At 52.8% G+C, this 15,935-nt stretch overlaps 1 protein-coding gene across 1 annotated transcript in view; it reads left to right on the top strand.

Moving 5' to 3' along the window:
* The first annotated feature begins 3,227 nt into the window (after positions 1-3,227).
* Positions 3,228-15,935, top strand: part of LOC141164772 (sodium- and chloride-dependent GABA transporter 2-like) — a 32,371-nt gene continuing 19,663 nt past the window's right edge. Inside the window, exon 1 of the mRNA XM_073650312.1 lies at positions 3,228-4,104. The gene's annotated coding sequence lies outside the window, so the exon portion shown is untranslated. The remainder of the gene's footprint in view (positions 4,105-15,935) is intronic.

Below are 15,935 nucleotides of genomic sequence, written 5' to 3'. Positions count from 1 at the left end.
TGACTGCTGAGCCGTGTATCTAATCCTCTCCTGTGTGATACTGTCTGCTGAGCTGTATATCTAATCCTCTCCTGTGTGATACCGTCTGCTGAGCCATGTATCTAATCCTCTCCTGTGTGATACTGTCTTCTGAGCCGTGTATCTAATCCTATCCTGTGTGATACTGTCTGCTGAGCCGTGTATCTAACTCCATCATGTGTGATACTGACTGCTGAGCTGTGTATCTAATCCTCTCCTGTGTGATACTGTCTGCTGAGCCGTGTATCTAATCCTCTCCTGTGTGATACTGTCTGCTGAGCCGTGTATCTAATCCTATCCTGTGTGATACTGACTGCTGAGCTGTGTATCTAATCCTCTCCTGTGTGATACTTTCTGCTGAGCTGTGTATCTAATCCTATCCTGTGTGATACTGTCTGCTGAGCCGTGTATCTAATCCTCTCCTGTGTGATACTGACTGCTGAGCCGTGTATCTAATCCTCTCCTGTGTGATACTGTCTGCTGAGTCGTGTATCTAATCCGCTCAGGGTCTCAGGAGTCGGTCCCTGGTCTCCCTGATCTGACGCCTGCAGGTGGGCGTTGTGTTGTATTCGGGGGTCCGGACCTCCAATTAGTAAAGATAAAATCTCCATCTCGTCCTGATCCAGCGACCGAAAGATGAAAAGGTGGAAGAAGCAAAGACGGGAAAAGCAGGACTCTGCCCCCCAGGGCCCCGTACACCGGGACTCTGCCCCCCAGGGCCCCGTACACCGGGACTCTGCCCCCCAGGGCCCCGTACACCGGGACTCTGCCCCCCAGGGCCCCGTACACCGGGACTCTGCCCCCCAGGGCCCCGTACACCGGGACTCTGCCCCCCAGGGCCCCGTACACCGGGACTCTGCCCCGCAGGGCCCCGTACACCGGGACTCTGCCCCCCAGGGCCCCGTACACCGGGACTCTGCCCCCCCAGGGCCCCGTACACCGGGACTCTGCCCCCCAGGGCCCCGTACACCGGGACACTGCCCCCCAGGGCCCCGTACACCGGAACTCTGCCCCCCAGGGCCCCGTACACCGGAACTCTGCCCCCCAGGGCCCCGTACACCGGGACTCTGCCCCCCAGGGCCCCGTACACCGGGACTCTGCCCCCCAGGGCCCCGTACACCGGAACTCTGCCCCCCAGGGCCCCGTACACCGGGACACTGCCCCGCAGGGCCCCGTACACCAGGACTCTGCCCCCCAGGGCCCCGTACACCGGGACACTGCCCCGCAGGGCCCCGTACACCAGGACTCTGCCCCCCAGGGCCCCGTACACCGGGACACTGCCCCGCACACTGGGACTCTGCCCCCCAGGGCCCCGTACACCGGGACTCTGCCCCCCAGGGCCCCGTACACCGGGACTCTGCCCCCCAGGGCCCCGTACACCGGGACACTGCCCCGCAGGGCCCCGAACACCAGGACTCTGCCCCCCAGGGCCCCGTACACCGGGACACTGCCCCCCAGGGCCCCGTACAACTGGACACTGCCCCGCAGGGCCCCGTACACCGGGACTCTGCCCCCCAGGGGCCCGTACACCGGGACCACTACCAGCAGTGACTGTCTCCCCTCTCCCCAGCACTGTCACCAGAGTGGTCACCCAGCTTTCCCAGAAGACGCCCCCTGTGGTCAGTGCAGGAGAAGGACAGATAGTGATGCTGGGGGCGTCTGGTGACCCGGCTGCCCGGTGCCCTCTCGCCCTCCTGCTCTCGGCTGGACCCTGGAATGTGGGGCGGGGAGGCGACAATCACTTCCTTCATCCTTTAAATATCCCGAGCAACTGTGGAGCCTGGAGGAGAGGACAGAGGAGAGGACAGAGGAGCCTCTGCCACCACTGACCCAGCTCTGCCCTCCATGGACTCTGCACTGACCCTCTGTCTCTGCACTAACCCTCTGTCTCTGCACTGACCCGCTGTCTCTGCACTGACCCCCAGTCTCTGCACTGACCCTCTGTCTCTGCTCTCCCTGCACTGACCCTCTGTCTCTGCTCTCCCTACACTGACCCTCTGTCTCTGCTCTCCCTGCACTGACACCCTGTCTCTGCACTGACCACCAGTCTCTGCACTGACCCTCTGTCTCTGCACTGACCCTCTGTCTCTGCACTGACCACCAGTCTCTGCACTGACCCTCTGTCTCTGCACTGACCCTCTGTCTCTGCACTGACCCTCAGTCTCTGCTCTCCCTGCACTGACCCTCTGTCTCTGCACTGACCCTCTGTCTCTGCACTGACCACCAGTCTCTGCACTGACCCTCTGTCTCTGCACTGACCACCAGTCTCTGCACTGACCCTCTGTCTCTGCTCTCCCTGCACTGACCCTCTGTCTCTGCTCTCCCTGCACTGACCCTCTGTCTCTGCTCTCCCTGCACTGACACCCTGTCTCTACACTCCCTGCACTGACACCCTGTCTCTGCACTCCCTGCACTGACCTTCAGTCTCTACACTCTCTGCACTGATCCCCAGTCTCTGCTCTCCCTGCTCTGACCCTCAGTCTCTGCTTTCTGCACTGACACCCTGTCTCTGCTCTGACCCTCTGTCTCTACACTCTCAGCACTGACCCTCAGTCTCTGCTCTCCCTGAACTGACCCTCAGTCTCTGCTCTCCCTGCACTGACCCTCTGTTTCTGCACTGACCCCCATTCTCTGCACTGACCCTCTGTCTCTGCACTGACCACCAGTCTCTGCACTGACCCTCTGTCTCTGCTCTCTCTGCACTGACCCTCAGTCTCTGCACTGACCCTCTGTCTCTGCTCTCCCTGCACTGACCCGGCCTCTGCTCTCCCTGCACTGACCCTCTGTCTCTGCACAGACCACCAGTCTCTGCACTGACCCTCTGTCTCTGCTCTCTCTGCACTGACCCTCAGTCTCTGCACTGACCCTCTGTCTCTGCTCTCCCTGCACTGACACTCTGTCTCTGCTCTCCCTGCACTGACCACCAGTCTCTGCACTGACCCTCTGTCTCTGCTCTCTCTGCACTGACCCTCAGTCTCTGCACTGACCCTCTGTCTCTGCTCTCCCTGCACTGACCCGGCCTCTGCTCTCCCTGCACTGACCCTCTGTCTCTGCACAGACCACCAGTCTCTGCACTGACCCTCTGTCTCTGCTCTCTCTGCACTGACCCTCAGTCTCTGCACTGACCCTCTGTCTCTGCTCTCCCTGCACTGACACTCTGTCTCTGCTCTCCCTGCACTGACCCTCTGTCTCTGCACTGACCACCAGTCTCTGCACTGACCCTCTGTCTCTGCTCTCTCTGCACTGACCCTCAGTCTCTGCACTGACCCTCTGTCTCTGCACTGACCCTCTGTCTCTGCTCTCCCTGCACTGACACTCTGTCTCTGCTCTCCCTGCACTGACCCTCTGTCTCTGCACTGACCACCAGTATCTGCACTGACCCTCTGTCTCTGCTCTCTCTGCACTGACCCTCAGTCTCTGCACTGACCCTCTGTCTCTGCTCTCCCTGCACTGACCCGGCCTCTGCTCTCCCTGCACTGACCCTCTGTCTCTGCACAGACCACCAGTCTCTGCACTGACCCTCTGTCTCTGCTCTCTCTGCACTGACCCTCAGTCTCTGCACTGACCCTCTGTCTCTGCTCTCCCTGCACTGACCCGGCCTCTGCTCTCCCTGCACTGACCCTCTGTCTCTGCACAGACCACCAGTCTCTGCACTGACCCTCTGTCTCTGCTCTCTCTGCACTGACCCTCAGTCTCTGCACTGACACTCTGTCTCTGCTCTCCCTGCACTGACACTCTGTCTCTGCTGTCCCTGCACTGACACTCTGTCTCTGCTCTCCCTGCACTGACCCTCTGTCTCTGCACTGACCCCCAGCCTCTTGTTTCCAGGCCCCTTGTCATCCAGCGGTGGCCCGATGGTCTGCTATCTCTGCTCTCACCTCCAGGATTCTCTCTTCACGCACTGACCTCTGTTCTCCGCTGATCGGATGCTCTGGACTCCATCCTCTGACTGCCAGGCTCCATTGTCTCTGCTCTGACCATCGGACTTACTTCTTGCTATCAGGATGGATTCCCCCTGACCCCAGAATCAGTGCTGGATTCTTATTGGATTTCTCTACAATCCTGGACATCGCTGATCCCAGAAAGGTAAGGAGAAACAGAGGAGTAATATCATCCGGGCAGCCGGATAGTGACACTGACACTCGGGGAGCAGGATAGTGACACTGACACTCGGGGAGCAGGATAGTGACACTGACACTCGGGGAGCCGGATAGTGACACTGACACTCGGGGAGCAGGATAGTGACGCTGACACTCGGGGAGCAGGATAGTGACGCTGACACTCGGGGAGCAGGATAGTGACGCTGACACTCGGGGAGCAGGATAGTGACGCTGACACTCGGGGAGCAGGATAGTGACGCTGACACTCGGGGTACAGGATAGTGACGCTGACACTCGGGGAGCAGGATAGTGACGCTGACACTCGGGGAGCAGGATAGTGACGCTGACACTCGGGGAGCAGGATAGTGACACTGGCACTCGGGGAGCAGGATAGTGACACTGACACTCGGGGTACAGGATAGTGACACTGACACTCGGGGAGCAGGATAGTGACACTGACACTCGGGGTGCAGGATAGTGACACTGACACTCGGGGATCAGGATAGTGACACTGACACTCGGAGTACAGGATGATGACACTGACACTCGGGGTACAGAATAATGACACTGACACTCGGTACAGGATGATGACACTGACACTCGGGGTAAAGGATGATGACACTGACACTCGGGGTACAGGATGATGACACTGACACTCGGGGTACAGGATGATGACACTGACACTCGGGGTAAAGAATGATGACACTGACACTCGGGGTACAGGATAGTGACGCTGACACTCGGGGTACAGGATAATGACGCTGACACTCGGTACAGGATGATGACACTGACACTCGGGGTAAAGGATGATAACACTGACACTCGGGGTACAGGATGATGACACTGACACTCGGGGTACAGGATGATGACACTGACACTCGGGGTAAAGAATGATGACACTGACACTCGGGGTACAGGATAGTGACGCTGACACTCGGGGTACAGGATAATGACACTGACACTCGGGGTACAGGATAATGACACTGACACTTGGTACAGGATAATGCCACTGACTCTCGGGGTACAGGATAATGGCACTCGGGGTACAGGATAATGACACTGACACTCTTGGTACAGGATAATGACACTGACACTCGGGGTGCAGGATGATGACACTGACAGTCAGGGTAAAGGATAATGACACTGACACTCAGGGTACAAGATGATGACACTGACACTCGGGGTAAAGGATAATGACACTGACACTCGGGGTACAAGATGATGACACTGACACTCGGGGTAAAGGATAATGACACTGACACTCGGGGTACAAGATGATGACACTGACACTCGGGGTAAAGGATAATGACACTGACTCTCGGGGTACAGGATAATGACGCTGACACTCGGGGTACAGGATAATAACACTGACACTCGGAGTACAGGATGATGACACTGACACTCGGAGTACAGGATGATGACACTGACACTCGGGGTACAGGATAATGACACTGGCACTCGGGGTACAGGATAATGACACTCGGGGTACAGGATAATGACACTGACACTCGGGGTACAAGATGATGACACTGACAGTCAGGGTAAAGGATAATGACACTGACACTCGGGGTACAAGATGATGACACTGACACTCGGGGTAAAGGATAATGACACTGACACTCGGGGTACAAGATGATGACACTGACAGTCAGGGTAAAGGATAATGCCACTGACACTCGGTACAGGATAATGCCACTGACTCTCGGGGTACAGGATAATGGCACTCGGGGTACAGGATAATGACACTGACACTCGGGGTACAGGATAATGACACTGACACTCGGGGTACAGGATGATGACACTGACACTCGGGGTACAGGATAATGACAGTCGGGGTACAGGATAATGACACTGACACTCAAGGTAAAGGATAATGCCACTGACACTCGGTACAGGATAATGCCACTGACTCTCGGGTTACAGGATAATGGCACTCGGGGTACAGGATAATGACACTGACACTCGGGGTGCAGGATGATGACACTGACAGTCAAGGTAAAGGATAATGACACTGACACTCGGGGTACAAGATGATGACAATGACTCTCGGGGTACAGGATAATGACGCTGACACTCAGGGTAAAGAATAATGACACTGACACTCGGGGTAAAGAATAATGACACTGACACTCGGGGTACAGGATGATGACACTGACACTCGGGGAGCAGGATAGTGACGCTGACACTCGGGGAGCAGGATAGTGACGCTGACACTCGGGGAGCCGGATAGTGACACTGACACTCGGGGAGCAGGATAGTGACACTGACACTCGGGGAGCCGGATAGTGACGCTGACACTCGGGGAGCAGGATAGTGACGCTGACACTCGGGGAGCAGGATAGTGACGCTGACACTCGGGGAGCAGGATAGTGACGCTGACACTCGGGGAGCAGGATAGTGACGCTGACACTCGGGGTACAGGATAGTGACGCTGACACTCGGGGAGCAGGATAGTGACGCTGACACTCGGGGAGCAGGATAGTGACGCTGACACTCGGGGAGCAGGATAGTGACACTGACACTCGGGGAGCAGGATAGTGACACTGACACTCGGGGTACAGGATAGTGACACTGACACTCGGGGAGCAGGATAGTGACACTGACACTCGGGGTGCAGGATAGTGACACTGACACTCGGGGATCAGGATAGTGACACTGACACTCGGAGTACAGGATGATGACACTGACACTCGGGGTACAGAATAATGACACTGACACTCGGTACAGGATGATGACACTGACACTCGGGGTAAAGGATGATGACACTGACACTCGGGGTACAGGATGATGACACTGACACTCGGGGTACAGGATGATGACACTGACACTCGGGGTAAAGAATGATGACACTGACACTCGGGGTACAGGATAGTGACGCTGACACTCGGGGTACAGGATAATGACGCTGACACTCGGGGTACAGGATAATGACGCTGACACTCGGTACAGGATGATGACACTGACACTCGGGGTAAAGGATGATAACACTGACACTCGGGGTACAGGATGATGACACTGACACTCGGGGTACAGGATGATGACACTGACACTCGGGGTAAAGAATGATGACACTGACACTCGGGGTACAGGATAGTGACGCTGACACTCGGGGTACAGGATAATGACACTGACACTCGGGGTACAGGATAATGACACTGACACTCGGGGTACAGGATAATGGCACTCGGGGTACAGGATAATGACACTGACACTCTTGGTACAGGATAATGACACTGACACTCGGGGTACAGGATAATGACACTGACACTCTTGGTACAGGATAATGACACTGACACTCGGGGTGCAGGATGATGACACTGACAGTCAGGGTAAAGGATAATGACACTGACACTCGGGGTACAAGATGATGACACTGACAGTCAGGGTAAAGGATAATGACACTGACACTCGGGGTACAAGATGATGACACTGACACTCGGGGTAAAGGATAATGACACTGACACTCGGGGTACAAGATGATGACACTGACAGTCAGGGTAAAGGATAATGACACTGACTCTCGGGGTACAGGATAATGACGCTGACACTCGGGGTACAGGATAATAACACTGACACTCGGAGTACAGGATGATGACACTGACACTCGGAGTACAGGATGATGACACTGACACTCGGGGTACAGGATAATGACACTGGCACTCGGGGTACAGGATAATGACACTCGGGGTACAGGATAATGACACTGACACTCGGGGTACAAGATGATGACACTGACAGTCAGGGTAAAGGATAATGACACTGACACTCGGGGTACAAGATGATGACACTGACACTCGGGGTAAAGGATAATGACACTGACACTCGGGGTACAAGATGATGACACTGACAGTCAGGGTAAAGGATAATGCCACTGACACTCGGTACAGGATAATGCCACTGACTCTCGGGGTACAGGATAATGGCACTCGGGGTACAGGATAATGACACTGACACTCGGGGTACAGGATAATGACACTGACACTCGGGGTACAGGATGATGACACTGACACTCGGGGTACAGGATAATGACAGTCGGGGTACAGGATAATGACACTGACACTCAAGGTAAAGGATAATGCCACTGACACTCGGTACAGGATAATGCCACTGACTCTCGGGTTACAGGATAATGGCACTCGGGGTACAGGATAATGACACTGACACTCGGGGTGCAGGATGATGACACTGACAGTCAAGGTAAAGGATAATGACACTGACACTCGGGGTACAAGATGATGACAATGACTCTCGGGGTACAGGATAATGACGCTGACACTCAGGGTAAAGAATAATGACACTGACACTCGGGGTAAAGAATAATGACACTGACACTCGGGGTACAGGATGATGACACTGACACTCGGGGTACAGGATGATGACACTGACACTCAGGGTAAAGGATAATGACACTGACACTCGGGGTAAAGGATAATGACACTCAGGGTACAGGATAATGACACTGACACTCGGGGTACAGGATAATGACACTGACACTCGGGGTACAGGATAATGACACTGACACTCGGAGTACAGGATGATGACACTGACACTCGGGGTACAGGATAATGACACTGGCACTCGGGGTACAGGATAATGACACTGACACTCGGGGTACAGGATAATGACACTGACACTCAGGGTACAGGATAATGACACTGACACTCGGAGTACAGGATGATGACACTGACACTCGGGGTACAGGATAATGACACTGGCACTCGGGGTACAGGATAATGACACTCGGGGTACAGGATAATGACACTGACACTCAAGGTAAAGGATAATGCCACTGACACTCGGTACAGGATAATGCCACTGACTCTCGGGGTACAGGATAATGGCACTCGGGGTACAGGATAATGACACTGACACTCGGGGTACAGGATAATGACACTGACACTCGGGGTACAGGATGATGACACTGACACTCGGGGTACAGGATAATGACACTGACACTCGGGGTACAGGATAATGACACTCGGGGTACAGGATAATGACACTCGGGGTACAGGATAATGACACTGACACTCAAGGTAAAGGATAATGACACTGACACTCGGGGTAAAGGATAATGACACTCGGGGTACAGGATGATGACACTGACACTCGGGGTACAGGATAATGACACTGGCACTCGGGGTACAGGATAATGACACTCGGGGTACAGGATAATGACACTGACACTCAAGGTAAAGGATAATGCCACTGACACTCGGTACAGGATAATGCCACTGACTCTCGGGGTACAGGATAATGGCACTCGGGGTACAGGATAATGACACTGACACTCGGGGTACAGAATAATGACACTGACACTCGGGGTACAGGATGATGACACTGACACTCAGGGTAAAGGATAATGACACTGACACTCGGGGTAAAGGATAATGACACTGACACTTGGGGTAAAGGATAATGACACTGACACTCGGGGTAAAGGATAGTGACACTGACACTCGGGGTACAGGATGATGACACTGACACTCGGGGTGAAGGATAATGACACTGACACTCGGGGTACAGGATAATGACACTGACACTCGCGGTACAGGATAATGACACTGACACTCGGGGTACAGGATGATGACACTGACACTCGGTACAGGATAATGACACTGACACTCGGGGTACAGGATGATGACACTGACACTCGGGGTAAAGGATAATGACACTGACACTCGGGGTGCAGGATAATGACACTGACACTCGGGGTACAGGATAATGACACTCGGGGTACAGGATAATGACACTCGGGGTACAGGATAATGACACTGACACTCAAGGTAAAGGATAATGCCACTGACACTCGGTACAGGATAATGCCACTGACTCTCGGGGTACAGGATAATGGCACTCGGGGTACAGGATAATGACACTGACACTCGGGGTACAGAATAATGACACTGACACTCGGGGTACAGGATGATGACACTGACACTCAGGGTAAAGGATAATGACACTGACACTCGGGGTAAAGGATAATGACACTGACACTTGGGGTAAAGGATAATGACACTGACACTCGGGGTAAAGGATAGTGACACTGACACTCGGGGTACAGGATGATGACACTGACACTCGGGGTGAAGGATAATGACACTGACACTCGGGGTACAGGATAATGACACTGACACTCGCGGTACAGGATAATGACACTGACACTCGGGGTACAGGATGATGACACTGACACTCGGTACAGGATAATGACACTGACACTCGGGGTACAGGATGATGACACTGACACTCGGGGTAAAGGATAATGACACTGACACTCGGGGTGCAGGATAATGACACTGACACTCGGGGTAAAGGATAATGACACTGACACTCGGAGTACAGGATAATGACACTGACACTCGGGGTACAGGATAATGACACTGACACTCGGGGTACAGGATGATGACACTGACACTCGGGGTAAAGGATAATGACACTGACACTCGGGGTACAGGATGATGACACTGACACTCGGGGTAAAGGATAATGACACTGACACTCGGGGTACAGGATGATGACACTGACACTCGGGGTACAGGATGATGAATCTGACACTCGGGGTACAGGATGATGACACTGGCACTCGGGGTAAAGGATAATGACACTGACACTCGGGGTACAGGATAATGACACTGACACTCGGGGTACAGGATGATGACACTGACACTCGGGGTACAGGATGATGACACTGACACTCGGGGTAAAGGATAATGACACTGACACTCGGGGTACAGGATGATGACACTGACACTCGGGGTACAGGATGATGACACTGACACTCGGGGTACAATATGATGACAATGACTCTCGGGGTACAGGATAATGACACTGACACTCGGGGTAAAGGATAATGATACTGACACTCGGGGTACAGGATAATGACACTGACACTCGGGGTACAGGATAATGACGCTGACACTCGGGGTAAAGGATAATGACACTGACACTCAGGGTACAGGATAATGACGCTGACACTCAGTACAGGATGATGACACTGACACTCAGGGTACAGGATAATGACACTGACACTCGGAGTAAAGGATAATGACACTGACACTCGGGGCACAGGATAATGACACTCAGGGTACAGGATAATGACACTGACACTCGGGGTAAAGGATAATGACACTGACACTCGGGGCACAGGATAATGACACTCAGGGTACAGGATAATGACACTGACACTCGGGGTACAGGATAATGACACTGACACTCGGGGTACAGGATAATGACACTGACACTCGGGGTAAAGGATAATGACACTGACACTCGGGGTACAGGATAATGACACTGACACTCGGGGTACAGGATGATGACACTGACACTCTGTGTAAAGGATAATGACACTGACACTCGGGGTAAAGGATAATGACACTCAGGGTACAGGATAATGACACTGACACTCGGGGTACAGGATAATGACACTGACACTCGGGGTACAGGATAATGACACTGACACTCGGGGTAAAGGATAATGACACTGACACTCAGGGTAAAGGATAATGACACTGACACTCGGGGTACAGGATGATGACACTGACACTCGGGGTAAAGGATAATGACACTGACACTCGGGGTACAGGATGATGACACTGACACTCGGGGTACACGATGATGACACTGACACTCGGGGTAAAGGATAATGACACTGACACTCGGGGTACAGGATAATGACACTGACACTCGGGGTACAGGATGATGACACTGACACTCGGTACAGGATGATGACACTGACACTCGGGGTACAGGATGATGACACTGACACTCGGGGTAAAGGATAATGACACTGACACTCGGGGTACAGGATGATGACACTGACACTCGGGGTACAGGATGATGACACTGACACTCGGGGTAAAGGATAATGGCACTGACACTTGGTACAGGATAATGCCACTGACTCTCGGGGTACAAGATGATGACAATGACTCTCGGGGTACAGGATAATGACACTCAGGGTACAGGATAATGACACTGACACTCAGGGTACAGGATAATGACACTGACACTCGGGGTACAGGATAATAACGCTGACACTCAGGGTACAGGATAATGACACTGACACTCGGGGTACAGGATAATGACACTGACACTCAGGGTACAGGATAATGACACTGACACTCGGGGTACAGGATAATGACACTGACACTCGGGGTAAAGGATATTGACACTGGGAGTATATGATACTGACACTCAGTGTACAGGATAATGACACTGACACTCGGGGTACAGGATAATGACACTCAGGGTACAGGATAATGACACTGACACTCGGGGAACATGATAATGACACTGACACTCGGGGTACAGGATATTGACACTCGGGGAACAGGATAATGCCACTGACTCTCGGGGTACAAGATGATGACAATGACTCTCGGGGTACAAGATGATGACAATGACTCTCGGGGTACAGGATAATGACGCTGACACTCGGGGTACAGGATAATGACACTGACACTCGGGTTACAGGATAATGCCACTGACTCTCGGGGTACAAGATGATGACAATGACTCTCGGGGTACAGGATAATGACGCTGACACTCGGGGTACAGGATAATGCCACTGACTCTCGGGGTACAGGATAATGCCACTGACTCTCGGGGTACAGGATAATGACGCTGACACTCGGGGTACAGGATAATGACACTGACACTCGGGTTACAGGACACTGACACTCAGGGTACAGGATAATGACACTGACACTCGGGGTACAGGATGATGACACTGACACTCGGGGTACAGGATAATGACACTGACACTCGGGGTACAGGATAATGACACACAGGGTACAGGATAATGACACTGACACTTGGGGTACAGGATGATGACACCGACACTCTGGGTACAAGATGATGGCAATGACTCTCGGGGTACAAGATGATGACAATGACTCTCGGGGTACAGGATAATGACGCTGACACTCGGGGTACAGGATAATGACACTGACACTCGGGTTACAGGACACTGACACTCGGGGTACAGGATAATGACACTGACACTCGGGGTACAGGATAATGCCACTGACTCTCGGGGTACAAGATGATGACAATGACTCTCGGGGTACAGGATAATGACGCTGACACTCGGGGTACAGGATAATGACACTGACACTCGGGTTACAGGACACTGACACTCGGGGTACAGGATAATGACACTGACACTCGGGGTACAGGATGATGACACTGACACTCGGGGTACAGGATGATGACACTGACACTCGGGGTACAATATGATGACAATGACTCTCGGGGTACAGGATAATGACACTGACACTCGGGGTAAAGGATAATGATACTGACACTCGGGGTACAGGATAATGACACTGACACTCGGGGTACAGGATAATGACGCTGACACTCGGGGTAAAGGATAATGACACTGACACTCGGGGTACAGGATAATAACACTGACACTCAGTACAGGATGATGACACTGACACTCAGGGTATAGGATAATGACGCTGACACTCAGTACAGGATGATGACACTGACACTCAGGGTATAGGATAATGACACTGACACTCAGGGTACAGGATAATGACGCTGACACTCAGGGTATAGGATAATGACACTGACACTCGGGGTATAGGATAATCACACTGACACTCGGGGTAAAGGATAATGACACTGACACTCGGGGCACAGGATAATGACACTCAGGGTACAGGATAATGACACTGACACTCGGGGTACAGGATAATGACACTGACACTCGGGGTACAGGATAATGACACTGACACTCGGGGTAAAGGATAATGACACTGACACTCGGGGTACAGGATAATGACACTGACACTCGGGGTACAGGATGATGACACTGACACTCGGGGTAAAGGATAATGACACTGACACTCGGGGTACAGGATGATGACACTGACACTCGGGGTACAGGATAATGACACTGACACTCGGGGTAAAGGATAATGACACTGACACTCGGGGTACAGGATAATGACACTGACACTCGGGGTACAGGATGATGACACTGACACTCGGGGTAAAGGATAATGACACTGACACTCGGGGTACAGGATGATGACACTGACACTCGGGGTAAAGGATAATGACACTGACACTCGGGGTAAAGGATAATGACACTGACACTCGGGGTACAGGATGATGACACTGGCACTCAGGGTAAAGGATAATGACACTGACACTCGGGGTACAGGATGATGACACTGACACTCGGGGTACACGATGATGACACTGACACTCGGGGTAAAGGATAATGACACTGACACTCGGGGTACAGGATAATGACACTGACACTCGGGGTACAGGATGATGACACTGACACTCGGGGTACAGGATGATGACACTGACACTCGGTACAGGATGATGACACTGACACTCGGGGTACAGGATGATGACACTGACACTTGGGGTAAAGGATAATGACACTGACACACGGGGTACAGGATGATGACACTGACACTCGGGGTACAGGATGATGACACTGACACTCGGGGTAAAGGATAATGGCACTGACACTCGGTACAGGATAATGCCACTGACTCTCGGGGTACAAGATGATGACAATGACTCTCGGGGTACAGGATAATGACACTCAGGGTACAGGATAATGACACTGACACTCAGGGTACAGGATAATGACACTGACACTCGGGGTACAGGATAATGACACTGACACTCGGGGTACAGGATAATGACACTGACACTCAGGGTACAGGATAATGACACTGACACTCGGGGTACAGGATAATGACACTGACACTCGGGGTACAGGATAATGACACTGACACTCGGGGAACATGATAATGACACTGACTCTCGGGGTACAAGATGATGACAATGACTCTCGGGGTACAAGATGATGACAATGACTCTCGGGGTACAGGATAATGACGCTGACACTCGGGGTACAGGATAATGACACTGACTCTCGGGGTACAAGATGATGACAATGACTCTCGGGGTACAAGATAATGACGCTGACACTCGGGGTACAGGATAATGACACTGACACTCGGGTTACAGGATAATGCCACTGACTCTCGGGGTACAAGATGATGACAATGACTCTCGGGGTACAGGATAATGACGCTGACACTCGGGGTACAGGATAATGCCACTGACTTTCGGGATACAGGATAATGCCACTGACTCTCGGGGTACAAGATGATGACAATGACTCTCGGGGTACAGGATAATGACGCTGACACTCGGGGTACAGGATAATGACACTGACACTCGGGTTACAGGACACTGACACTCAGGGTACAGGATAATGACACTGACACTCGGGGTACAGGATAATGACGCTGACACTCGGGGTACAGGATAATGACGCTGACTCTCGGGGTACAGGATAATGACGCTGACACTCGGGGTACAGGATAATGACACTGACACTCGGGGTACAGGATGATGACACTGACACTCGGAGTACAGGATAATGACACTGACACTCGGGGTACAGGATAATGACACACAGGGTACAGGATAATGACACTGACACTTGGGGTACAGGATGATGACACTGACACTCTGGGTACAGGATAATGCCACTGACTCTCGGGGTACAAGATGATGGCAATGACTCTCGGGGTACAGGATAATGACACTGACACTCGGGGTACAGGATATTGACACTCGGGGAACAGGATAATGACTCTGACACTCGGTACAGGATAATGCCACTGACTCTCGGGGTACAAGATGATGACACTGACACTCGGGGTACAGGATAATGCCACTGACTCTCGGGGTACAAGATGATGACAATGACTCTCGGGGTACAGGATAATGACGCTGACACTCGGGGTACAGGATAATGACACTGACACTCGGGTT

This window comes from Phyllobates terribilis, unplaced genomic scaffold (genome assembly GCF_046119375.1).
Source record: "Phyllobates terribilis strain yellow unplaced genomic scaffold, ASM4611937v1 Scaffold_10__3_contigs__length_209671492, whole genome shotgun sequence".
Classification (NCBI taxonomy): domain Eukaryota; kingdom Metazoa; phylum Chordata; class Amphibia; order Anura; family Dendrobatidae; genus Phyllobates; species Phyllobates terribilis.
This window is presented reverse-complemented; position numbering and strand designations above follow the sequence as displayed.